The sequence below is a fragment of the Haemaphysalis longicornis genome, unplaced genomic scaffold (assembly GCF_048455015.1).
Source record: "Haemaphysalis longicornis isolate Haplotype H1 unplaced genomic scaffold, Haemaphysalis longicornis Haplotype H1 scaffold_8, whole genome shotgun sequence".
Classification (NCBI taxonomy): domain Eukaryota; kingdom Metazoa; phylum Arthropoda; class Arachnida; order Ixodida; family Ixodidae; genus Haemaphysalis; species Haemaphysalis longicornis.
Genome location: NW_027526445.1, coordinates 84,714,692 through 84,742,144, shown reverse-complemented (window position 1 = coordinate 84,742,144; position 27,453 = coordinate 84,714,692).

Sequence of the window (27,453 nt, the reverse complement as noted above, 5' to 3'; positions counted from 1 at the left end):
GTCCGCACATACGCACAGCTGGAGGCCACCTCGTGACGCCAAGTGGAACGTGCACAACGCGCGTCACCATAAACGGCACAACGAACCCTGCGGCAGCGGCGTTCATCGTTTTGCCTAACTGCTCGTGCGACGTAATTCTCTGAATGTACGTTTTGACGGGCAATGGTGCAATAATTGATTTACAGGCCAAGTCAATAACGTGTTGTTCCGATCCCTGCATGACGCATGAACCGAACCCCGAACACCGTGCTGCTGTAAGGATCGCCGACAATCATTTTTGCCTGCCACCCCGCGCACGCTTGATGATCAGCGTCTGCTGTGAAGATGCAGCGATTGATGTGTACGCTGTCGTAGAGAGTAACTGGCTGATTCTTCGCCGCGGTGTCTCTGTCGCAAGAGGCATTGCCCGCCCTAAGCAACGCCAATACCACGTTTTCGTCACTAATTTCACCTACGAGTACCAGCATTTACCAGTCACGAGTACAAGTCACCTATTAGGTGACTGCGGGAAAATCGTGAATAATTTTTAGTGTTTCGAATGCTTGAAACATACAACCGACGATTGCTGGTCACTGGTAACACCTAAAGCTGCCTAGATGTGTTGAAATTCGGAAACTCAGTTTCTGAGCATGTGTGGCCAAAACACCTTTTTTTTGCAACATTATCTATTGTAGCAAGGATTATGAACGAGTAAGGCATTCTCGTTCTTTTTGCGAGTATTTTCTGCCTTTCAGACAACACAATTGAATGTTTTTTTTACGTTCTTCCACGAATGTTCGAAAACGGCACAAAACCTGTGCAATTAAAGTTGCGCCTTATGCTGATTTAACACGGTGCTTACCGTTTCCTTGGTAGTACTTCACTTCAGGGAATAATATGCAGAATACGTTTTGTTTTTTGGGGTACAGTTGCTTGATCAGACATTTTGCACGCGAATTTATATACAGCTGATGTAAAAGCCCAACGAAAGTCTTGGAGTATCTCGCCGTTTATGACAACATCGTATTCTGAAATTTGACGCATTCTTTGCGGTGGTTTTACCTGGCCTTCCCAATACTGTGGCCGAGAAGATTCTAAATGATAAACATAATCTTTGTTTTGAATTGTTCAATGCCTTATTTGTGAGCAGTTATTTAGAGTCAAGTTCATTCGAGGTGCGTGCGCGATCTGAAGACAATATATAAGTTTGCGCATTTGGGTATGCGGGTGCTGAATCAATGTGTAATTAGTCCTTCACAGCTGGTACTTGAAGTACTACTATTCGTACGAGCTGAGATTTTCGTGTATGTTCGTGGTAAGCAATTTGTAAATGGAACGTTTGATGCGTTTGCGGCATGAACCACCAGTTATGCAGCATTGTGTTAAAAATTTCTAGTTTTCCTTAGCTCTTGCTGAACTTCAAAAAATTCAGAAAACCACGAAGAGGAAAGAAAATAAGAAGCGTCTATTGCATCGAGCGTACTGTTTCAGCACCAGAGCATAAAGTGGACAATGGAGATGCTATGTCGATGAAGAGATTGGTATCGAAAGTCACAAGTAGAAGGCACATACGTATGTCAGTGTTACGTCTTACGATGCGTCGTCTGACACGAGAACGCCTTCCGCATCCCTGAACTTTCACATTGTAGGGTCGTCAAAGCGAAGATTTGGCGTGTGCGATCAGCTGGTCGGCTGTTTAAGCGGTGAACGTCCCTTGCTCGCGCCTGCTTGCTACGTGGTTTAAGAAACCTGCTAAACCTGAAAACATCCATTTCTCGATGTTTTTTTTTACCATTTCGCCTAAATCGAACCACCTAACTCTCTCCTTATACCTAAACAGGTCAATCTTTATGTTTTTATTGCCTCTTTCTTTTCTTTCCTTTCTTGCTCTCGTCTCTATTTTCATAGCACGCACAATGTTAGGCTTTCTTCTGGTAAAACCAGTCAGTAAAATTCAACTGATTCTCTTTACTGTGTCAATGTACACATTGACACAGTGGCAAATCGAAAGTAGAGTTCACGCGAGACGTAGGATGAGTAAGGAGGAACACTATCGCAGGCAACACCTCTCTCGCACTACCAGAGGGTGAATCCCGAGCGTCCTATCTGCAAATGTTTGGTCGGACCCCGCTACCCGTTCGCCAAATCCGTGCTTGTACATCAAAGCATCGTGGTGAAATAGAACAAGCTGAAATTGCGTTCCTGACCCATGGCTAAAAGTAAATAATAAAAGATATGATAATCAAATGCATGTTTACAGATGACACCTCATTGGAGGGCAGACACCAGCAATTGTTAAATGAAACAAATTTATTTTTACACCACTTAGAGGCTACTGGAAGATACAAACACAGTAAATCGGTCATTAATGCAGCTGGCCTTCCGTATGGAAGAAGCATACACGGACTTTTACGATGCGCGTTACAAATAACGCCGGTATAAAATCCTCTCGCAGTTCTTAAGTCTAGATATCGTAGTTTCGCTCTACTCTTTTTTGCATCCGTTCTTTCGAGGCATATGAAATGACAGTTATACAAACTGTGCTCGCAAACAATACCAAGAAGGATTGACGGGCAATTTTGGTGAATTGCAGGGGTAATCGCAGTCGTCAGCTCAGGAAAGTTTCCGTTGCTACGAACAAACCATGACAAGTTCCCATGGCAATGTAGAGGAACTATTCAAACGTGTTTTTTACACACTACATGAATACGTAGTACACATTCTATTATTCCTTGTTCCTACACTATGTTTAGTAACCCGGCATCAAACACCAACTGAACTCCACCTGTAAAACATTCCTCAAGATACGCGACATAACGAGCAGATGGGTACGGTTTATCGCTTACCTATTTAGGAATGCTGTAATGAGTGTCTTGGGGAATTTAGAAGATGATTTTAAGTTTGGTGTATTTACACTTTGTTCTTGTAAAAATTTTACAATGAAACAAACAAATAATGACTTCTGTAAGAAATACGTGTTCGCAATCAATTTTTTTTTGAAATCCTAAACATGTTTTAAAGCAAAATACATAAAAAAATATATGCAAAATTAAGTTATTTTTTAAAATTTATATAAAATTTTTCATTTTTCATTTTACATTTGACAATTTTACACCTAATAAAGGTGCACTCGTGCTTTATTATGGATGTTTTTAAACACGAAATGTTTTAGGCTACCCAACGCGGAATTTTTGTTTTGGCTCTATATCTATTTGTCGGTATGTCTGCGCACTTTTCATTCCATCAATTTCGCGGTCCAGCCATCAGAGGTCCTTGAATTCAGTTGCCCCTCCATCCATGTGCCACTAACGTTGGCCGCCTTTTCTACCCTCAACAAGAGTGTCACAGGGAGCACCACATGTTGGACATTATTTTAGAAATTTGCGCGGCCGAGTGCGGCTAGTTGGTTTATGAATCGAAACAGTTGCGACTATTGCTAAACGTTCTCCAAGCGGCTGCCGCGCTTTGGAGAGCGTACATGCGCCCTCAGTTTTACTCAGAGCTTTTTGATCGTCTGTTCAAGATCCCAGTCGAGTTTACCTAATTCTCACAATGTGAAATAAGGCTTACTTTTCTTTGAAATGTCTTTGTGTGGAAAAAATGTTTTCCAGAAAAGATACCTACACCCGTACTGTCTGAGGGCGCACTGTCACAGTAGAAAATCGGACCACAAATCAAGTGTGCATGTTGTTGCCATGGGAATATTTGAGAAAACTTCAAGGGGTATGAGATACCTAATTGCGAAGTCGAATGATTTTCCGAACTGGTATAATTTTCAATTGGTCGACCCTCTTGTAACATTTGAACGGTAAATCCTATAACCCTCAAATCATGCGACGACAAAGTCTGATTATGGGAGGTAAATTAAATAGAAGAGGGTAATCATCGCTTTACACTTAGGATACCACTTGCCTCCGTAAATTTCCTACGATACCATCGCATACTGTTGCTCCAAGACTACTTTATTGTCAAGTCACTATGTCAGTCGTAGACCCTATTTCGGCGTGGTACGGGGAAAATTTGTGTATGCGAAAGTCCTTGAGCCTATATATAATTATAGTAAAATAACAAAAATGAGTACGAAGCTTAAAGCCATAGGCAGCAGGTCACCTCTGTGAAAGCACATTTCTTTATTGAGGGACGTAAATATCTGTGAGATTGCGGCTGCGCACCACTATCATGGATTCCTCAAAACCAATTCCCTGGAACATTTATGAGATGTCGCACCCTACCACTGTCGAAAAAATGGTGCATAATTTAAATTTCGTTGCAAAGTGCTATACTTTTTACCCCGAATTACATTTCAGTGTAAACACAAATACCCCGTTACCTAAATCAACCACCAATTTGGAAGCATCTAGGTTCATGCACCGAACTGAAAGAATTATTTTGCGAGCAGTTATCCTACTTGGTTTTTATATGAATCACATTTATCCCCGTATTCGAAGTCCCTCCTCTACTCGCCCCTCCGCTCGAGAAGACCCTTGAAAGCGATTTTCGGTTTCATAAACTAGCCTCCACTCGAGTGTCTACTCCAACGGAGGAGCCGCTCGGCGATTTTGAGGAGCCACTCCAAGCTGTCGTCTGTGCTACATTGAAGCAGCCCTCCAGTACTATTTTCAAGACGGCCGCCTACGCTCCTTATGATTCCAGCCGGCTGTGCTCGCACGCCTCCTTCGCGGAGTTGGCGGAGCATGTATCCCGCATTCGCGAGGCATTGAATGAATGTTTAGGGGATTTCCGCAACGTGAATTTGCGATGCCAGCGCATAAGGTGCGTGCTGAATACGCTTCAGCACTTCAGCAAAGGCAAAATCGTTTTGCGGGGCCGCTTTGCCAAATCGATCACTGCTGGAGCTGCCGAGGTGGCTCCCCTTCAAGTCAAACGCCTGCAACCGCAGCCACCCAGTTGTCCCTGCGTTGCGGCTGATGGGTACGTTGCCATGTGATGGCGCCGGACATTTCAAGTTATGATGGCTGCCTTCGTCAACGTTTCGCCGCCCACATGCCGCGTCGTCAGGCGTTGGTTGGTACTCGTAATTCGAACCGTCGTGATGCTTCCTGCGACGGCGGGTGAGCCACAAAATATCTGCGCGGACTTGTCTTTATCCTCGAATTGACGAGGTTGTTGCTGCCATTTACCGCGAGTGATCACCTTGTAATGAAGGTTTCAGAATTACCGATGACACGGCTACCCTAATCTGCTTACAGTTCGTATGAAGGCGACGATCGCCATAGCGAAGCGAGCAAGCGTTTCGTCTGCTCGTAAGCGCAGTTTTCTTTATTATTTTTTTAGCCGCCTGCGCTGCCAGGCTCCGCCCCTCTCCAAGTTCCCGTCGCTTCATGCTCGTCTGCTAAAGCGCGCTTTCGTGCTGTTGAACGCAAACATTTCTACCGGGTTTACCGTTTTGCCATCCAAATTACAAACGCAATCCTTTCTAATCTGAACATTATGTGCGCTTTTAGCTGAGGATAGTGGCGTGAACCGCAAAGAACAAAGAATTAAGCGGTCACTGTGCCGGCAATTCCGGACGAAACTATAGCTGCGTCCCGCATGAAACCAAACTGCGTACACCTCCAGCCCTTCCGCTGACATCGTTATCTAGGCTGTCATCGGGAGTGGAGGCGCTGAAACTGATAGTGATCGATAAGATGAGAAAGAACGGGAGACACGACAAGATACAGGAAGCTACGCACACAAAAATATGACAGATTTATCGTCTGCAACCAAAGTATGTGTGCAGTGTGGCCAGACAAAAAACAGCTATCCACCCCCCCTAGCTCATGTCATTTTTGTGCTCCGGTAAATCACAGAAAGTAACATTTCTTAAAACACCTATACAGTTATTCAACAGAAAATAAAAACGTTATAGAGCTATATTTGTCAGGCATACATTCATGTCTTGAATAGAAATTTGCAATAACATCGCCCTCAGATGCCTTTCGCTCCCCCTCAAAAACTGTGATCTCGAGGGTCGCTTGAAATGGAGGATTTCCTCGGAGGATCCGCCTCACCACGTTTATAAAATACGTTGAGACCTTGAGTGGAGGTGTTGCCGCATCCTCCACTCGACCGAGTATATCATTATTCACTCGTCCGAGCGAATAAATACTGATATCCAGTTGCGATTATGTTAAAGAAAATTTTTTTCTTTACAGTATATAGTCACTTCAGCGTAATAAAATTGGTTGATTGGAAAACGATACCCAGTCGAAAAACACAACAGAAAAATACGACAGAATGATCCTGTGAGGGAATGGGACATCCTGTAGTCTGTAGTAAATCCTGTCCTGTAGTCTGTAGTAAATCCTGTCCTGTATTCTGTAGTAAATCTTGTCCTGTAGTCTGTCGTAAATCCTGTCCTGTAGTCTGTCGTAAATCCTGTCCTGTAGTCTGTCGTAAATCCTGTCCTGTAGTCTGCAGTAAATCCTGTCCTGTAGTCTGTATAAATCCTATTCTGTAGTCTGTAGTAAATCCTGTCATGTCTGTTTTCGTAGTAAATACTTGTCATGCCTCCAATTTCAACTTGTTTGGCATAGGAAATTTACTTCCCGTGATGTTTTTTCTATTAAGTACCTGAAGTATGCAAGATATGCATAACAATTTAAATAAAAATATGACCAACAAACATAACCATTTGGGGTCATTCTTGCCTTTCTGGTACAAGCTTGAAATTGTTTTCAGTGAATAACTGATTTCAGAAAGCTGTACCAAAAGGCATTTAAGCAATGCAACTAGTGGCACATTCATGCATGCAATACAAAAGTTAGATGTTACGCAGACTGCACATGCCTGATCACAGTCCGAAAAAAAAAAGCAGTTTGCGGTGCTTATCCATTTTATTTTCCTCTTTTTACAACACTGTTCCTGGGCACTACCGTGGCATCACTTTTTGTCATGGAGAGGCTTTTACTGCCCTCTTATGTGGCTGTTACACCAAACAAATAATTTTTATTTTATTGCCAAATATAAAAACAAAATATGGCGCGTTATTTGTATGCTCCATGATCGTGCTGACTTGGAAACGGTCAGAACTATAATTTCTTTTAGTACAAAACAGCTTTCATCCGCACGTCATGCGAAACTGCGCCTGCTGCAAATTCACGGGAACCTGGACGCTGGTACACGCCGGACGCGGAAACTCGTGGATCTAGCAGCCGCTGGAACGTAACGCTAGAACACGCCCGAGACCACGCCGTCTCCAGCGAATAGCGTGGCCGATGCTCGCGCTCGGCCTTTTTTTCTTTAACAGCCGTGTAATTGCAAACCCGCGTAGCTGTTAACAAGAAATACAGAATTCCTTCAGGGAAACCTCAGTAGCGCTACAAAATTTAGCCAGACTCATTTGGGCACTTTTCAGCTGATTTGGCCGTGCTTCGGAAGCAGGGCCAAATCGCGTCCCATCATCGCGTTCCGTCAATGACGCTCAGCCTGTTCATAAAAGCAAATTTATTCTCCCCGATAGAAAAAAATATTAAACGAGCATCAACAATAACCGTTCGAAAATTCGTTCCTTATATTAGTTAGGGCCAATAAAACACAAATGAACAAATATTTCTTTTATACTGCAAAACGTGAGAAAACGTGAGAAAATTAAAATGGAAAGTCAATCTTAGGCTGGAATGCTTGCCTTTGTGAACCTTGTTCCGTTGCATTCGCACAGCAAGGCGTGGAAGGGTATCCTGTGGCGAAAAGCGCACAACTCTGTGGTGCTGCACTATCTTGAAGAGTACGCACACACGATACCTGCCGAAGTCACGCAGGGATCGTTGCAAGTTCAGTCGATTGTCGAAGCACATCGCACGTATTCCAAATCACGCTGCCTGCGAGATTCGTCGCATTCACTCACATCCCAAGCACCCTGGTTAGTCGTCGCTGGAGGAGTCCTCACTTCGAGATGCTTGAAATCCGGACCACTGATCTTGCTTTTACCACAGCTTCCGAAGCTTCAAATGTTGCTGCTGACACTCCGCGGAAACATAAGATGCACGTTTTTACAAAAAAGTTAAACCGAACTTCAACTAGGCAAAGCGCCGATGTGAAATGTGAACGAGCCACTTGGCCACGAAGCCACCGCAAATTTTGACCGGGAGACGAAAAGCAGGAGGGAACAAAGCAGGAGGGAACAAAGGAAGGGTAAGGAGGGAACCGGCCGATCCCGAGAGCTTGTTTTGCGACCCCGCCTCACCCCTCTCGATTCTTCGTATTGCGGTCTCCCTGTCCCGCGAGTGCTGTCGCGCCGCGACATGCCTTCAGTGGTGACGATGCTTCCCCGAACGTCTTCCGAAGGGCCGGGCTAGAGGGAAGGCGCGCGTTTTCTTTCTTTCTACATTTATTTTTTTAACACATCTCCGTAATGCAGCGAGTTCACTGGCGCCGTTTCCTTTTTTTTTCACACAGGTAGCGGCAACTGGTTCGCTATTTTTAAAATCTTATTTTAACTATTTAGGCTTGATTGGACACACGTTTCGCGTTAAAATAAACAAATTGCTCGCTAAAAAAATAAAACAACAGCACGCAGATTGAAACAATGGGGCTCTCAAAGACACCCAGAAATACATGTCAGAATGTGCACTGCAATTATTACACCACGTCTTCAAAAAGCACATCTTGCTTGTTTTTTTATGCGTCCGTTTTGCCGAGGGGCTGCCCTTATTGCCTGATTCTTTTATCAAACATTGTCCACCGTACAATATATGCAATTGCAATTCACTCAGAGTACCCAAGGAATTTCCGAAGTTCTTTATGTATCCATTTTTTTTATTATGGGGCTACGCTTAGATGTTCCAACAATAGTGTGATTTGTGCTAAGTTGCGTTGTTAATTGGAAATTTGTAGCGAAGGTTTTTTTCCAACACGGCCGGAATGCTAATGGCCGCAATGCAACAAACGTTCATTACAACAGACGCTTGCAATGCAATTGAACGAGATGACCGTCACTCGCACGCAGCGTTGTTTCCGTGCAGCGCACGCTAAAAAAGTGGGATTTTGCGGCACCGCACGGGCCGCAAACACCAAGTTTCGGAGCAAGTGCGTCGATCGCGGCGCTGGAATACAACCAGTCCACCCCTTAACCGGCGCGCGGCATTCCCGCGTCCAGCCCAGCAGCTGCACCATACCATCCTGTACTATCCCGTTCGTGCTATCCCCTTCGCACTGGCTGAAGCCCTGTCCCCAAAGGCAATGTCCCCATGTTATTCGATGCTCTCCAGCAACCTCCTCGCGTTGCTGTCGTTCAGCGCGGCGTTTTCCTGTGTATTCCGTTCTTTCCGGGCTATTCCATCGCTCTCCTAATGCCGGAAAACGCGGTGTTTTCCGACAGGGTAAGCAAGATATTTTGTAGCAATACTGAACGGTCTGTCATGTGACACTTTCACAATGGATCTAAACTTCTCTTTCACACTATAAAAATCTGCAGGGACTACAAAATGATCTGTCGCATGGCAGATAATATTGGTAATTACGGAATGCTGAATGTAGTGGCTGAAGGACAGTCTGTGGGCCAACCGAAGTTTGTGTAGTGCCTACAGGGTGTTGCACAATAACTGTAGTACAACAGAAATGTCTCATGCGACAGAAATTTTGTAGTTCTATTACAAAGGTTTTTGTAGTGGGGACTGCAGAATGTCGGTCGCATGATAGATATGTCTGTTGTACTGCATAAATTCCTGTCGTACGACAGACATTCTGTCATCATTCTGCAGAGATTCCTGTCTCACAACAGACCATCTTGCATTCCCAACAGAAATTCCTGTTGTGCGACAGAAATGCCTGTCGTACGACAGATTTTCTGTAGTTGTACTACAGAAATTTCTGTCGCACGACAGGCCACCCTGTAGTCCGAACAGAAATTCCTGTCGTGCGACAGAAATGCCTGTCGTACGACAGATTTTCTGTAGTTGTACTACAGAACTTCCTGTCGCACGACAGACCATCCTGTAGTCCCAACAGAAATCCCTGTTGTGCGACAGAAATTCCTGTTGTGTTTTTCGACTGGGTATAAATTCAATAGATACTAACAAAGTCATCATTAGCAATATATTAATGAAAATTTAACCACGCTCCCCTACTATTTGTAGAGAAGCAGGAATAATTTCCTTGAAATAAATGGCGTAGCCAATCACATTTTTAAGGGGTGTTGTACACCGGCCTACGTTAATAAATATTTTTGGCGGCCGCCAAAAATATTTATTAACGTAGGCCGCGCCTACACGATAACCGGTTTTTGTTGTTTTCTTATGGTATTAAATTATAACACATAGCTGACGTGCGCCAAAAACACGAGTCTAAAAAGGCCCAAATTAGGCGATGGGACGCGCCACTCATAAACCTTAGTGCATCATTTGAAGTACATAGGTATCTGACAAATATTTTCTGCAGATAAATCCGTGCAAACCTTGCCCTCTCAGAAGTAAGTATAAATGCTGGGTGGATTGCAAAGTGCTAATGGTGAAAAGAAAGAGCGAAGAAACAACGACCACACGGAGGAACAATTACAAGGGGAAGGAGCGCTGCTATCAACTAAGCATTTATTGAAAAAATACGAACACATATAAAGGAAGAAAAGACGACAAATAGGATGCTGCATCACTTGGGCCAGACACAAGCGAACCTTCTGGTAGGTAACGTCCAGATAGTCTACTTCACGATTAGACAGAGATACGGAGGGTGAACTTACACACTTATCACTCATTCTCGCAATACGGGCTGCCTCTGCGACTTTGTGCGTCTTTTGGCCACGGTGTCGATATAAATCAGGAGTTTCAATGAAGAAGTGATGGCATTCGCACGACAAGCAATGCACAGACAGGTTTGGCAGCTTATACGTATTTAGGGCACTTTCATGTTCGCGCAACCGGATACTCAAAAACTGTTCAGTTCTGTCCGATATAGGTACTTTTGCACTCCAACGGTACGTTACAAACCACCGCTACGCGGCATCTCACATACGAAGGAGTGTGTTTGTCAAAACAGAGGCCGCACCTTGCGCATGACATGGACTTTCTTTCGAAAGCTGCGCATGCACAAGAGATGTTATCGGGGGCACTAAACAGCGCTTTAACATCAAAGCATTTCGCCACTTTTTTCAAACAGCGTGAAATCCTATGCATGTGGGGCACCACCGCGATCTTTCTTTTACTAACTTCTGCAGCCTCGGTTGGGCTTGGAACAACACCAAGTCTCCACCTACTTCTGAAGCTTCTCACGTACACTCGACAGCTTGTTATCGCGGAAGCCAGCAGCTTTGAACCTATCCACGTGATCATCGAAGCTAGTTCTCCAAGAATGTATACAACATTTTCAGGGGGCTGACTTGTAGACCTTGGCCAGAACCACCAACAAACACGGTTATCAGGAAAACGCAACCGTAGGTCAATAAACTCTAGAACGTTGTCCGTAGGCAACTCGAAGATGAAATTCAATCCAAAGCCACTCCCCTTAAAACTGTTCAGATGTCAACCTAGACACTATGGTAATCATGCCTATCCGACAGAACTTAAAAGTCTTGAAAGTAACCGGATACACGGTAATGCAGCCCATAGAGATAACTCATCAATAGGCGATCTACCCTGCAAAGGAAGATTCCACGAACAATAGGTGTACCCTCGAGCCTGGCAGACACCCGACTTCTGCAAAAAAAAAAGTTCGTTCTCCCATCCTACAGAGGTAGACCCAATATACAAGGACAACAGTTCCAAAAAAACTTTCGACAGATACGCCAAATTTTGTTCGGAATGCTATTTCCTCATTTTCTTCAGTAATGAACAGTTTCGAACTATCCGTAAGTTTATCAATGGCAAGGGAGTAAAACATGCCTTCAAAATCAATACTGAAACCATAAGAAGTACCGGGATTATCAATTTTTTAAAGACCTCAACAACAGTATCAGAAATACGTAGGAGAAACGGGTACCAAATATTTAATGACGAAAGATGGCGCTGTAGAAAACCAGATAACACATGCTACCAGGCCCCCTTTAAGACACAATAGCACGAAAAGGGATGTCAGGCTTGTGCGCATTTGCAGAAAAGAAGATTTGGAGGTGAAGCCCCCTAGACTTTTTGCGATGGAGGAGAGGCCTTGGAGGTTGATTCACTCTTAAAGGAACGCGTCTGTTCTCCGATCGAGTCTACTTTGGCAGACACACGCTAAAATTTGTTTTCTGGTGCAGCTGACTCTTTCGCTGTCTCTCACTGTCTCTTAGAGGTTCTCAGGTAGAAAAAACAAAAAAACTCCATCATTATCGCAAGTTGGAATTAAAGAATTTAGACTACCTGCATTGCGCTTGCTCTTGAAGGATCGTTCAAGGACTCCGGTACATTCATCTCCACATGTCTAGCTTTCGTCTTCCTAAGGGAGGCGTGAAATCGACCTACACATTGACACATTTTCAGCTCTACTCAGAACTGGCTCAAACGCGAACTGAGAACCCAACTTCAGCACCTGCCTGGTAGTGTCCGGAAGGTGCAAGTTAGCAAGAGTGAGGGCGGTCCCCTCCGACGACGCTAACTTCCACTTGGTCGGCAGGTGCTCTGGAACTCAGTTACACAGCACCTCGGTCAGGTTGCGCGTAGTCTTGCGCCAGTCTAGGAAGTCACGGAAACTTCAAGGTTTCTCCTGAGACGCACGACAGGCGCACCTCAAGCAGTCGTAGAAGTAGCGTACGTGATCCCACCATTCCGAGGAAAGCAGGCGGGAGATGTGTCCAGAGTGCCCAGTGAACGGAAGCAGTGGGCTGACAAGCAGTTGTAGTTCCGGGGGGCAAAAGCCCTACCGTACGTGCCGTGACGCTGCCCTGAACTTACAAATAGAGACGGCGATTAAGAAGCTTAAGAAAAGCTATCAAGAACTTTGAGAACATTTTAGTTCGGCCAGATAGGCACGGTTACTTCCCAGTCAGCGTTGACATCTCGAAAGGTTTTTAAACAGTGCGGCTTTGGATTGAAGTTCACCTTCGAGTGGCCTAAGGACCACGTGCTCCAGTTTCTTGACGTACAGTTGCGTATGTCTGATACCATATTTATTGTTGGTTCTGGCCTAAGTCTACCAAAGCGCTCCTAAAGAACAGGTCGGCCCCATCCAAAATAGGTAAGAATGGCAACGCGCTTTTGTGCATCAAGTCGGCTCTCAAAATCTTGTGTCCATTCTTTTAACACTAGCTTTGGTGAACAGGTGGCTAGGTAGCAAGCTGTTGGGTTCCCCGAGTTTATGAGAGAAGCTGGTAAAACTAGTATAGTCTGGGTATTGTTCACAAGCCAACCCAGATGGGTCAGAAATTGTAAAAAGGAAAATCGTCGTGGTGCCCTAGGCACATAGGATTTGACACAGTTTGAAAAAAAGTTTCGAAACGTTTTGATGTTCATTTACTGTTTCGTGCCCCTGATATGATTTCTCGTGTTTCTGGGGCTGTCTAAAGAAAGGGCATGTCATGGGCACAGGCCAGCTTTTGTTCTGTCGAACACAATCGTATGTCGGCTGCCGTGTGGCGGTGGTCTATAACATACCGTTGAAGTGCAAACGTGCCTATATCAGGCAAAACTGGACGCTGTTTGAATATTGGCTGAGCAAACATGAAAGGGCCCTAAAAACTGATGAGTTTCAGACCTGTCCGCGTGTTGCTCGTGGTGTGAATTCCGTATATTTTTCAAAGAAACAACTGTTTTATGTCGACACCATGACCAAAAGACGCGAGAAATCGCTGAGGTAGCCAACATTGCGAGAATGGGTTTTAAGTGTGTATGTGGCCCCTCCGTATTTTTGTAATCTTGAAGAAGTCTGAATGTTAACAACTAGGATGGTGCGCTTGTGTCTGAGACAAGTGATGCAGCATCGTATTTGGTATCTTTTGTTGGTGTATATATGTACATGTTTTTTCAATAAACGTTTAGTTTATAGTAGTGCTCCGTGCGGTTTTATTGGTTCCTCCTGGTTGTCGTTCTTCCTTCGCGCTTCCGTTCGACAAGGGTTCCCAGGAAACGGACTTACTATAATTCTTTCGAGGGGGTCAGTTCAGGCTAGACAACTTTCAACGGAGAAACATAATTATACAAAATAAATCGTACAGGAAATACAGACCCGATGTTTCCATGCCGATTCGGTTCCGTCTTCACGAGTGACGGGGGCCCCTATGTAGCGGCGTCGTTTATACTTTCAGGGCGGTTGATACCTTACAAAGCCCCTTGCTAGGGATCGCAGTTTATGTGCCCAGACGTAAGCGTTAAACCCGGGTGACTAAGGCATTGTGGAGTTCGCTGGATATGCCAGGAGTAAATAAAAAGCTTTTTTTTCAGTTCTTTTCTTTACCGAGAGTTGCGTGCTGGCGAAGTAGAATTTTATTAAGCCACATCACAGCGCTCACCGAAGGTGAAGTGTTCTTTGCTGTGATTGAGGTCGTCGGTTTTTGCTGCCTAATACTTTCAGCTTGATTTCCACTTCTACAATTATTTGACAGGGTCACTGGGTACACGGAAGCGATAAACAACTCCGGGTGATTTGTTTATTGTCGCACGATCTGTAAAGCGGCGAAGTAGGTGTTCTATTCTCTGCGCGTGCGAACATCGCAAATCACGCAACCCTAATTGAAAGGACGCACCTAACTGCCCATGAGTATTGCCGTTACAAAACGTCTGCTTGCTCAGGACGTATTTGTCGAAGGATTGCTATTTTACAAACAAAAATTTGGGGGCGCGTCTAATATTTTTACGGGGCTTTCTGAACACCACAGCTGGCGGCCTCTCTTTATTCGCCTGGGGCCGGATGTTTCCCTTTGCATTGATTTCTGGAAATACCACTGAAAGTTTTCTATGACAGGCAGGTCTGGATCGTGTCTTGCGCTCACTTCCACATCTCTCCCCAAGTGGACCGCTTTAACACGGGCTATAACGCGTTTCCAGGCAGAAATAGAATGCCCGCGTTACGACCATAAACATAATGTTTAGCACCTGGGGTGCAAAAAGCGTTTACTTAGATAGACGTTGGCTTTATAATGAGAGGCACCACAGTTTGATGCCAATCATGTCAGCTGTGCACGGTATTGTTTCCCGCCCCGGCTAACGCTCTATCGATGGAGCTTTAATTGTCGCCCATTAGTTAGTTTGCCGAATAGATAGCGCAAAGATACCGGGTTCGATTCTCGGGACCTCCCTAACCCCATTTTTATATTGAGTCATCCAGGTTTCTTGGTGCGACCAACGGGCAAGGCTCGGCCTAAACAGGAATGGTTCAAAAGTGGAACCGCAAGGGGCGCATTCATCTCCATAAGAATGGTTAGTTGATGATGTAGCACATACAAGAGAAACCCTGGGGACCTTCTCGCTATGACCTATGCGACCTTAAAATTTTTCTGCGCTATGTGGACATGTATTTTCTCATAGTGCAGACAGAAGCAGCTATCGCCATGAAATATCATATCAATCCAATTCACCCATTCAATCAGAACATGGTTAAATACGAGCATGACAGCCAGATACTTTTTGTTTACGGTCACGAAGAAAGGAAAAAACGGAAGACCCCGGATGTATTCGTTCACAGAAAGCCAACGCACACCTTTCGCAAGTTTCTTTTTTTTTGTCTCTTCCCTTCAACACGAAGGCCTCTTCTGTGTCCACTTTACATCACAGAGTAAAGGGCATTGGCACTTCGGCGTACCAACCTAAGAAAGAAGACAGCTGGGTAATTGCAAACCTTAAATAAATGCCTAATTGAAAAACATTAATTCGTTCAATAATCCGCCACGACGAGAAATTTAACGCGAAAAACTCGCACAACACATCGAACATCGACCATGAGACAATCCAGGCGAGGTGCAGCCCCACGTGTTGAAAATAAAAAAGGTTTACTTCCTCCACAAGCTTTTGATTACTATAGTCTACCTGCTTGCCCGCTATAAAGGCCAGCGAGAATGAAAAAACCATGTGGAGTGGTTTACCGCATTCCGCTGCCCGCCAATTCGCCACATACACCGGTGAGGCTGAAAATTTAACTCAGAGAATAGACGTCCGCCACCCAATCAGGGCATGCACTTATGTGGCGATACACAAAGATGTACCTGACTGCAAACTTTACGTCGCCGGAACAGCCACCCTAAAGTTGGAAACAAAACAGAAGAAGAAGTTTTGACATATTTAGTTGCATATCGAGTGAGGTCTCCCAAACCAAAATTTCTCGCTCGTAGCGCTTCCGTCTGTGCGTGCACTTGGGCTCCGTACCGCAGCGGGGAGTTTTGTAAGGACACCACTGTGCTAGAATGCTCCAAACCGCCGTTTCTTGGTGGCCCCAGTCGCTCCTGCCCAGCCGGCCAAAAACGTGTGGTTCGGCTTGCCTCTGTGGGATTCGTTGGAGGAATTTATGTTTTTCATTTGTAACTTGCAAACCACACACACAGTTCTAAACGTTTAACCTTAAAGATCGTTTAGTATTGTTTTTTACTCACTCCATCGACATAATATTTATCTAAGCTTTTGGGGCCTTTCTGTTTGCTTATATATTATGTTTTAATAATTATAGTAAATATGTTTCGATAACCACGACGTTTTCTCACTAAGGTAGCTTAAACATTCCTGACCGTTTTTTGTACTGCATGGTGACTGTAATTTAATCCAGAAATATAAAGTTTACACAGACCAGCAATTCACTAGCAAGCCAAAGAATCTCTACATACACCTTTAAAAATCGTGGGTAATCGCGCTATTTTTGCGAGTGAAACAAAACTAAACCACCAATTTATGGAGGCCTTACCTGGAAGCAGCCGAATATGTTTAGTGTTTTCACATTTTCCGCAGTCGAACCGGATACATGCGCAGGGCATGCAATATTTTAACCGCGCAATGAGCTTCAGTGCGAATGTGTGGAATAACGAGGGTTGCAAAGGCCCATCATAAAGAAAAATTTATGCGGCATCGCACTTGGGGCGCGAAAGAAGAGAAAGGAGCAAAGCTGTTGGCTCCACTTGGTTTCTGGTCTGGCGAAGTTGATGCGTGGTAATGAATTGAGGGTTAGACACGATGTCTACCTGGTTATGATTCGAAACTTGGTCAGGTGTTTCAAGCAATGAACAGTAGGCTGAAGGAAAAATGAACACTGGGCCATTAAAGTATGTCAAATTTACGCTTGCACAACGTCTTCATAGTGATGCTCCCCTTCTAGAGGAGGGTGCAGTGAGGGGAGCGCTTGCTGAAACGTTTTAAACTCCTTCGCTGCCACCGAACGGCTTGTGTTGTCCAACGTGCGGGACGCTAATTTATAGGTATTCGCTTCTCAGCCCTACTGATATTTTTTCCTTTGGCAATCCTTTTTTTTGCACCATCACAACTGACTCACTTGTCGCACGCAATAGGCTCCGAGGCGAGGCACCTCGTGACACGTTTCCAAAGCTGTGCTTGTTGTATCATGGCTTCGACAAGTGGGATTGGAGTACCGCCCGCTCGGGGAGCTTTTCCTGATCACGGTACCCAGTGGAACCACCAGTTTAGGCAGCTTGGTGATAAATATTTCTAGTGTGCTTTAGCTCTTGCTGAAGTTAAAAAACCTCAGAAAACCACGTAAAGAGAAAGATTAGAATAAGCGTCTTTTGCCTATAGCGCAGAGTTTTAGCACGAGAGCAACAAGCGGACCTTGCAGACACGTATGTCGGTGGGAAGATTTTTATACAAATGCCAATTAAGGTACATACGTATGTCGGTGTTACGTCCCACGATGCTACGGTTGACACAAGAAGGCGTTCTGCATCTTTGAACTTTCAAATTTTTGAGGCGTCGTAAGGAACATTTGGTAAGTGCGATCGGCACGACTGCGGTTCTAGCGCTGAACGAGCCCTGCTCGATTTGTGTAATTCGTGGTTTAAGCAACATGCTGAACCTAAAAACGACCCTTTCTTGAGTGTATTTTACAATTTCGTTTATATATCGGACCTCTGAACACTCTCCGTAAACCTCAACAATGTCAACCTTTTTTATTGCATCTTTCTTCTCTTCTTTCCTTTTTTTTTCATCTCGTCTAAATTTTCACGAGACGCACCATGTTAGGCTGTCTGCTGGCCCAAACTGGTTAGTAACATGCAACTGCATTCTCTTTTCTGTGATGGTGTAGACATTTTCATGGAAATTCACAAATCGAAAGCAGGTGCGGGAGTAAGGAAGTAGGGTTAAGGGAAAGCATCATTACAGGCAACACCTGCCTCGCACTGCCAGGGGTGTATTCCTGTATGTATGCTCATAGATTAAATCATTGTTGTGAAATTGGAGAAGCTCGATATGTCTTTGCAGATCCATGAGTAAAAGTAAATATCTAGAAGATATGATAACCAAATGCGTTTTCACAGATAACACCTTATTGGAGGGCAGACAGCACCTATAACTGAAAAAAAATATTTTTTTGCACCTATCATCAATTAAAAATTATATCTACACCACTGCAATTCAAACCCAGCGAATAGGTGATTACTTCAGCCGCCCTTCAGTACGAAAGAAGCACACTGGCAAGTGTTTGATGGGCGTTATAAATAGCTCCTCATAGAAATCCTCTCGCAATTCCAAATAACTCTAGATTTTGTAGTTTCCCTCTAGCCTTTGTTGCGACCGTTCTCTGGAGGGATATCGAACGGAAGTTATATAAACTGTACTCGAAAACAATAACAAAAAAGAGTGATTAGGAATGTTAGTGTATTGCAGTGGTCATCGTAGTAGTTACCTGAACAAAAATTTGCCTTGCTACGAATATACACCGGAATATGCGAAAAGGACTATTCAAAACTTGTTGTTTAGAATAGTAAATATCTAGACGATATGATAACCAACTGCGTTTTTAGAGATAACACCTTATTGGAGGGCAGACAGCAGCTACAACTGAATAAAATATTTTTTTTGCACCTATTACCAATTACGCAAACATTATATCATTCAGTTCCCTTTCGTACGCTGACAACTAAAAGATGTTTTGATAATTTTGCATGTAATAGGGAAAGATCCCAGCCGGTATTATGTTCCTCAGAACATGCGTGACCACACGATTCTGATGGTCATTTTTTCTGTTTATGTGTGACTTGTTGACTTGTCTGAGAAGTGGACTTTTGGAAGCACACAGAGATTTTCAGTTCTGTGTAATCAATTTTTGTCTCGTAATAATTCAAACGGCAGTCAAAACATCAAGGTGTACGTGAAAAAAGTTCATGTGCGAAGTAACTGTGGGCTGGGATCCTGGCGTTGTTTTCAAAAGGCACAGCTGGGTCAGAATTATGGTCAAAAAAGTATGGCAGCTCCCACTCAGTCATTTATTAATCCTTTTTCAAGTTCATTTCATACAACCCTACAGGTAATAAAAGCACAGCCGGGCTGTATTGTGGATTTTTATGAAAACGGCAATCTTTAGGGCTATCTTGCGGAGAAGTGTTGTTTTGTGTGTTTATTCGTTTGTCTGTTCGTCTGCGCACCTACCTTTCCAACGAATTAGTGGTCCGGCCACTAACGGTCCTTGGATTCGCTTGTCTGTACATGGGTGGGCCAGTAACGTTGGCAGCCTTTTGTACCCCCAAGAGTCTGAGAGCCAGCACCAAATGTGGAACAGTATTAGGTCAATGGGTGCTGCTGATGCGGCTGGTTCCTTTTAGAAGCTGTTGCTATCATTTCCAACTGTTCTCCAAACGGCTGCAGCGCTTCGGATAGCTTACAGGCGCACTCAGTTTTCAGCGGAGCTTGATGAGCGTCCCTTCAGGAGCCCAGTCATGTCTATTTCTCTCTACGCGGCAAAAGGCGCCCTTTCGTTTAAAATCTCTTCGTGGGAAGAAAACACTTTTCTACAAAGGGTTACATTACCAACTGCGGCTGCAGGCGTACAGCTAAGGTAGGATCGGACCACAGGTCAAGTGCGCATCTTGCTTCGACGAGAACATTTTAAAGCTCTTCATGAGGTATGAGATACCTAATTGCGAACGTGATTATTTTCACTTGTACAACCATCTTGTAGAACATGGAAAATACATCCTACAACCGTCAGACCATGGCATCAACCATGCGAAAATACGGAAGGAAGAATAAATTGAATAGCGTAAATATCGCTTCACAGCTAACATTCGCACTTGCCTTCGTACATTACGTACGTTACCGTCGTGTGCTGGTGCACCACGACCTTCTTGATGGCGAGCCACTCTCTCAGCAGCAGACACTATTTCGACTGGGTTTGGGGCAAATTTGTGTATAGGAAAGTTCCTGAGCCTATATATAATAATAGCAAAATTACTGTAATGAGCACGAATCCGTAAGCATGAGCAGCAGGTGACCTCTGCGAACGTGAGTTTGTTTAGGGAGTAAGGTACATATCTCTTACACTGAGGAAACGCGCACTACCAAGGAGTCCTCGAAACCAGTTCCCTGGCACACGTATGAGATGTTGCAATGTAACACTGTTGCAGGGGCTGCATAACATTAACCTGTTTGCAGAGTTCTATATGGTAACCAAGGATTACATTTCAGTTTAAGCACAAAAGCTCCGTTATCGTAATCAACCAACTATCCGGCTGAATCTACGTTCACACAAGAAACTTGAAAAATATTTCTCTTCACGTACCATAATTAGTTCTTACATAACATCACTCCTATTTGTCAGTACATGTTCTAAGATTTGAAGTGCCAGAAATGAAGACATGGATGAAGCTTACCAAATAAACCTGTAAATGTTAAACTTGCCTATAAATGCCTAACATCAGACAAAACCCAACTTTAGAAAAGATTGTTGCTACCATGAGTGCGATACATTATTCACAATGTAATGCAGTTATAGCAGGATTTTTAGAAACACTTTGTTTTTATTTGCAACGAAACATTTTGTAATAACAAAAATGGTTCTTTGACAAAATAAATACTTTTATTAATTATTAAAACGTCCGTTTTGTTATTACTAAAACAAAGATTTTATTTACCCTAACGTTAAAATTGCAGAGCAGCAGGAATCTTTGTTTTGTAATCAATGGCATACCCATTGACAATTTTTAAGGGGGTATTGTACCCTACCGATAAAATACTTATTACCGTAGTCCGCCCCCACAAGGTCACCATTTTTTCTTTTCTTATTGTATTCGAATATGATTTGTAACTAACGTGTGCAAAAGGCGTGGGCCCAAACAGGCTGAAGGCGGCCTTGGGGTGCGTCACTCATGGAGCTTTGGGATGTGTTCACACAGGAAAACATCACCTCGGCTACCCGGGATGAGCATAAAGTAGCGTTCTTTGGTTTCATAAATCGCCAGGTCTTTAAATAGACCAAAAAAGTTGTGTTTTTAAATGTTGTAGTAAAGCAACCTATTGAGATTAGTGACGCTATCTTAACACAAGCAGTATTTTGCATAATTTACACCACTTTCTTCGACGAGAGCTTCGAGACAAAACAGTTTTGGGCGGACCGTTTACGATGCAAAATTGGCAAGTGATTTGTGGAACGGCTCTTATTTGTTGCAAAAGTTGAGCTTCCTAATGTATTGTTCTAGAAGTGCGGTACAAAAATACGGGGGCAGAAAACAAGAAAAGAAGCATTGTTTATCGACAGGTAACGGTCAAGAATGGAATTTCATACAAGAAGTGACCATTCGGAGTATAGGCTCGTCTCGCTCGGCAAAACTTCACTATTAGGCGGACTCAATTTGCTTAGCAATCTGTTTGGCTTATAATTAACTTGTAATGTTGGCAAACTCAGCCACGTGTTCGGAATGGGCCGTAGCAAAAAATAAGAAATAAGGTTCTGATCTTTGTGTTCTAGAATGAATCAGAGGAATTTTCTGAAGTGCACAGCAAAGGCTGACCGTTATATTTAACAGTCCTGTCATAGCATGGCTTCCTCAGGTTTGCTTTGAAATTCGAAGTTAGAAATTCGAAAACAATAGTGTATCTTAACGAAAACTGTGTGCGTGTTACTCCCTAATGTAGACGTTTTGACTCTATGGTTATGCCAAATAGCAGATGTACCAGACCACTATATATAAAAAACGACCTCGGCCAAGCGACGTCTGAGGTATTATATCTAGTTGACAATTTGTTCGAACTTCTTTGTTGAGTTGAGCTTATTTCTCGTAAATCCACAACTATAGGGTAAAGTAAAAGTTTATTTTATTGTCTGCACTAAAACTGTTTCTGTGTATACTGCTGGCGAAAAACGCACCGAAGCCTACCATACGCAAAAGAGACGCCAACATGGAAGTTTTAAAGCATTCGGTGGAGTGCTTTATTGAGCCCCAGGAAGCAACGGTTGTTCTGAAATCTTTTCAACAAACAGGCAAGGTGAAAAGCCTCAGCCTAGAGGTCCAAAATATTGTCTAATACGCGGTGTGACGTGGTCAAGTCAAAAGGAGTGGAATAATGTAATGCTTTTATACCTAGAAGTAGGTACCACTGATAAGCTGGCCTTTGCAGTCTGTTTCTATAATTTGTTCTTAACAAAACTCCAGTAACCTTTCGAAGGCGTGGGGAGCTGAATCGTGGTATTTGGATTCACATTTCTAACACTGTTATAATCAATAACCCTAAAACTGGTAACTGCTGGCGTTCAATGGAAGCCAGTCCTCCATTACTTACCCGCTTGCGCTCCCCATATTATTTGCCATTGTTTTTTACAACGAAAGGTTGTAACTAAAATTGAAACGCAAAAAAATTATACTGGACAACAGTTTTCATATTTTTTGCGATTGTTTGAAGCAGCAGTCTTGCTGATATTATTAGGTTTTCCTCTCTTAGGGGTAGCATACACTTTATTTTTGACCTCAGTTTATCTGACAACTATGTGTAATTTTTTTACGATTACTGTGTGTTCAGCTGGTCCTCTCTAATTTTTTTCGCATGCCGTCCAGCAATTTGTTAGCATAGCACAGCCGGCAAAACAATGCTTTATTGTCCTGTTTCCGTCCTGATGTCGTTCATTCAACTCGATTAAAGGAAAAACGGCGCAACTTCCTCATTCATAAATCCTGCACATATACGGACGCGTTCAACGCGAGCGATTAATGCAATGTGCATTTCCCTGGATATGCCAGGAGTCATCATTTTCAAGTTTGTTTCCTTCTGGACAATGTCCGTGACAGAAATGTTCAATTTCTATTCTGCCACCTCGCAGTGCTCGGAGATGGCGTGAGGTTCTGAGTTCTTTTTACGACCGTCATTTTTTGCTGCCTAAACCTTTGAGGTCTATTTCTATTTTCACAACTATAGGACGAGGGGCACTCGGCGCACGGAAGTGGTAAACCACTCTGAGTGCTATGTTCATTGTCGCATAATCTTTAAAGCGGAAAAGTAAGTTGGTTATTCTTGGCCCATGTCAACCTCGAAAATGACAAAAACATAAAAGAAAGGGCACCCCTAAATGCCCATGAGTTGTGTCGTTACTGGACGTCAGCTTGCTCAGGATGTGAGTTTCGCAGGAAGGACATTTCAAAAAAAATGTGGCTCAGCTTGCACTAGAGATATAGCGCTGTTGAAACACCATAGCTGCGGCCCCTCTTACTTCGCCTGAAACCGGGCTATTGACCTTCACAATTATTTCTGAAAGTTTACACTGGCTGGCAGGCGCGGATCGTGTCCTGTCCATGGTTTCACAACTCTCCCAATCTGGGCCGGTTTATTACGTGTTAGAACGCGCTGCCAAGCTGAAACCAGCACCCGCGCTAGGAAACCAGAGATAGTGTTCTGCACCCGGGTTGCCAAAGCAATTCCACCAGACAGACGTTGGTTTTATAATGCCAGGAACACCGCTTTCATGCCAACCGCGGGAAGCGTCTCTTTATTTTCCAATCGGCTGCACATGGTATTGATACCCGCCTCTGCTAACACCATACCCATCGGGTTTTTAAGGTCGCCCTTTAGTTCGGTTGCCGATTACACCACGCAAAAGCGCGGGTATTGATTCTCGGGACCCCCCTAACCCCATTTTTTTATTGAGGCTTCGAGCTTTGTTGGTGGGACGAACGGAGAAGAGAGGCCATAAACAGGTGTCCTTTAAAAGACCAACCACAATGGCCGCCTCTACCTATAACAATGGTTAATCGACGATGTAGCACCTTGAAGAGGAACGCTGATGAGATTCTTGGTGGGGCCTCTGCGATTTAAAACATCTCTGCGCTATTCGGACTTGTGTTTTCTCATAGCGACTACTTTTGCAGCAATACCTAAGAAAGAATATATGAATCCTATTCAACCATTCATTTAGTACAAAATAAATGCGAGCACGATGGTGTCATAATTTTTTTGTGGCCAAAGAAGAAGACAAAGGAAGAACCTTGATGTAACGCACCAGCTAATCCGTTTTTTAAAGCATCACACGATGTTTTTCTGTCCTTTTTTGGGTCGAAAAGTGCTAGTTGCGGACGGTTAGTTATGCTTTCGTATAACTGCTTCCATTCTTTGTATGGTTACCCATCCACTCAAATTCTGTGTCCTGCTTGAGCAGATTTCGCAGTAACGGCGTTTTCTGAGCTAGAGCGGGCAAGAACTTGTTGATGTAATTTACGACGCCAAGCATCCGCTCCACTGCATGCTAGTTTTTGGGCTCTGGCAGTTGCGTCATACATTGTGTGATGGAGGGCTTGGCCTTACGCCTTCACCGCTTATTATATCCCCTAAGAACTCATCATTATCAACGCGAATCGCGCACCTCGCTTCATTGAAAATTAGCCCGGCGCGTTCTGCAGCTTCTAAGGCGGAACTTAGTCGTTCTTCGTGTTCTTCTTTTGAGCTGCCCCAGATAAGGACGTCGTCGACATACGCACTAACACCGGGCTGATATTCGAAAATTTCGTTTAGAATCTTTTGAAACACCTCTGATGCTAAGGAAATGCCGAACGGTAATCTTCAAAAGCGGTATCGCCCGAACCGTGTTTCAAAGGTGCAAATTCAAGAACGTTCGTCGTCCAGGGGCATTTCGTGGAAGCCATCATTTGCATCAAGGAATGTAAAAAGGGTTGCTTCAGCTAGTTCGGCCTCGGTCTCTTTGCGCGTTGGCATTTTATAGTGCTTCCTTTTGATGCATCATTGTATTTTCTTGGACCCATGTATATCTTAAGTTTCCCATTCTTCTTACGCACTGTCACAGCAGGGTTTACCAATCGGTTGGCTCCGTGATTTTGACGATGATGCCTCCCTGTTTCATGCTGTGAGCTCCTGCAGTAGTGGCCTACGCAGGGCTAGAGAAACACGGTTTCCCGTTTTGGACGACCGGAATGGCACAATCCCAGAGAACCATGTAGTACGGACACTGTACGTACGCCGTACCATTGAAAAGATGAAGAAATTCCTCCACCACGCACACTGACGAGCCCTCCGCAATGCTGTGCACATGCCGAGAGAAAAGCATCAGGTGCTCGCATGCTGGCATGCTTGCAGTCCGAGCATTGCCTTTTCTTTCCTAACGATAAAAAATTGCAGGATAGCACTGTGACTGTTTATTTTTACCTGTGCTGTTATAGTGCCAAAGTGTTTGATTTCGCTCCTGCAACCGGACTACAAGGTTGCACGCCTTTGCGTTTGTGGTGGTTTCGACCGCATTTTGTTGAAGATACCGAAGTGAAGGATGTTAGCTTTCGATCTAGTGTCAAGTTTCAGTCATACCGACGAGTTTCCCACTTTTGCTTGCTCAATCTAGTCGCGCTGGACTGCGTTGCTCTTGACAGATACATCCAATATATCAAATTCACCTGCCTTATTGAGCTCATTGACCGATTATAGGATCTACAGCCAACAGCAAAGTGATTATTTCTCGGACATCTGCGACAGGTGCGCCCAAATGGTGGATAGCTTCGCTGCGCGTTCCGCCGGCCGCATCTTTGACAGCTGTAGTTTGGCTGTTCCAAGTGTGGGACTCATCCGGTCTTCCGGATCGGGTCAACATGTTTGTGGTCTCGCTCGCACTCTTTGTGTGCCGCTGCTGCTTCGGCTGCCTTGTAAATTTGTTAGGCTTTCGCAAGAGTCTGTTCGTTATCCCTTATATCCTTTTCCCTGACTTTTTTATCCTTCGTGCAAAACACAATGTGGTCTCTAATCATGAATTCATGTAGCCCGGCAAAGTTACATGGGCGTGCTTGTGTCAAGTCACGGAAAAATGTTTAAACTCTTTACCCTGCTCTTGCACTCGCTTCCTGAATAAGTACCGTTCCTAATTTTCGCAGCTTTCGGTCTTAAAGTAATCGTCAAATTTTTTCAGCACCGTCGAGTAGTCGGTATCACACTCCCCTCCAGCAAAAGAGAAAATGTTAAACACCTCAATCCCTTCGCCACCTGCGGCTGTCAGCAGTAGCGCTGTGTTCGAAGCCCATGGCCGTGGATTCGGGGTTGTCTCTTTGCCGTCAAGAAGAGCTGGAACTTCTACTTGAACAGCTGCCAGTTCTTTGCGACGTCACCTTTAAGGCGTGGTGCATCCGGCGGCTGCAGTGAATTCATTCCGAGGATGATGTCGTCGTTTTCGGCGTTCCGAGATGTAGGCGTTAACGCATGCCATTTCTGACACCATGTATCAGATTCATGAGGAGCCGGGTTCAAGAGGCAAAAAAAACAACAGTTTATTGCGCGCCGGTTATTTATAGCGATAGCGGGAGAGCAGTCAAGCGCTCTCCAGATGCAGATGTGGTACACCCCATGTGTATCTGGAGGCACACCGCACCGCACACGATACACTCACCGTAGGTTGTGTTTACCCTTTGGAAATAAAACGGTCTAGTTCTGGGCTCTCCCTCCTCTACCCATAAATATAAGTCATTGTAAAGGCAATACACGCTATTTGTATACTCTGTAGCAAAAACAATTCAATTCTCGAATCTTCTCAATTCTCAATTCTCGAAAAATCGTTTTTGTAAACTTTTGAATTGTTGTTCAAATAAATATAAAATAGAATACGTAATGCACTGTTGCAGTCAGTTGACCACAGAAAACAAATTTTGCAATATATGGAATAAAATGGTTCTTCATTATTAGGTTTTAGTGACATTTTTATTTAGGCGTGAAAAATATGCGTTGCTTACAAAAACTTTTCAAACTTTGCTATCTATCCAACGACTGATCTAAATCATCTATGGTCGTGCTTCAAGACTATTGTTGTGTTCTGCGTTACCCACTTCGTCCGACTGAAAACAAAAAGGCAAAAAAACGTATTGCTTGGAAAAATCGCGAAGTTTTACACGCAAAGCGAAAAGTTAAGAGGCTACGTCAAGCAATCAAAAATACAGGCGAGAATACAGTAAGAGCATTTAACCTAGCACGTGCTATTACAGAGTTCAAACAAAATCAAGCATCGCCAAAAAGCAAAATTTTACTTCAATGCTTCCGGGTTACATAAAAAACTACCCTCACCGATTCTGGAAACACTTTCGCCCTGCCACTGAAACAAAGTCGTGTTTAAGCGATAGCTATTAAACAAACGAGGCCAATATCTCCAACGATTATTTTCAATCTGTCTCTACTGATGACAATGGCACCACTCGTACGGCCATGCCTTCAGTCCGAATGCCCATTC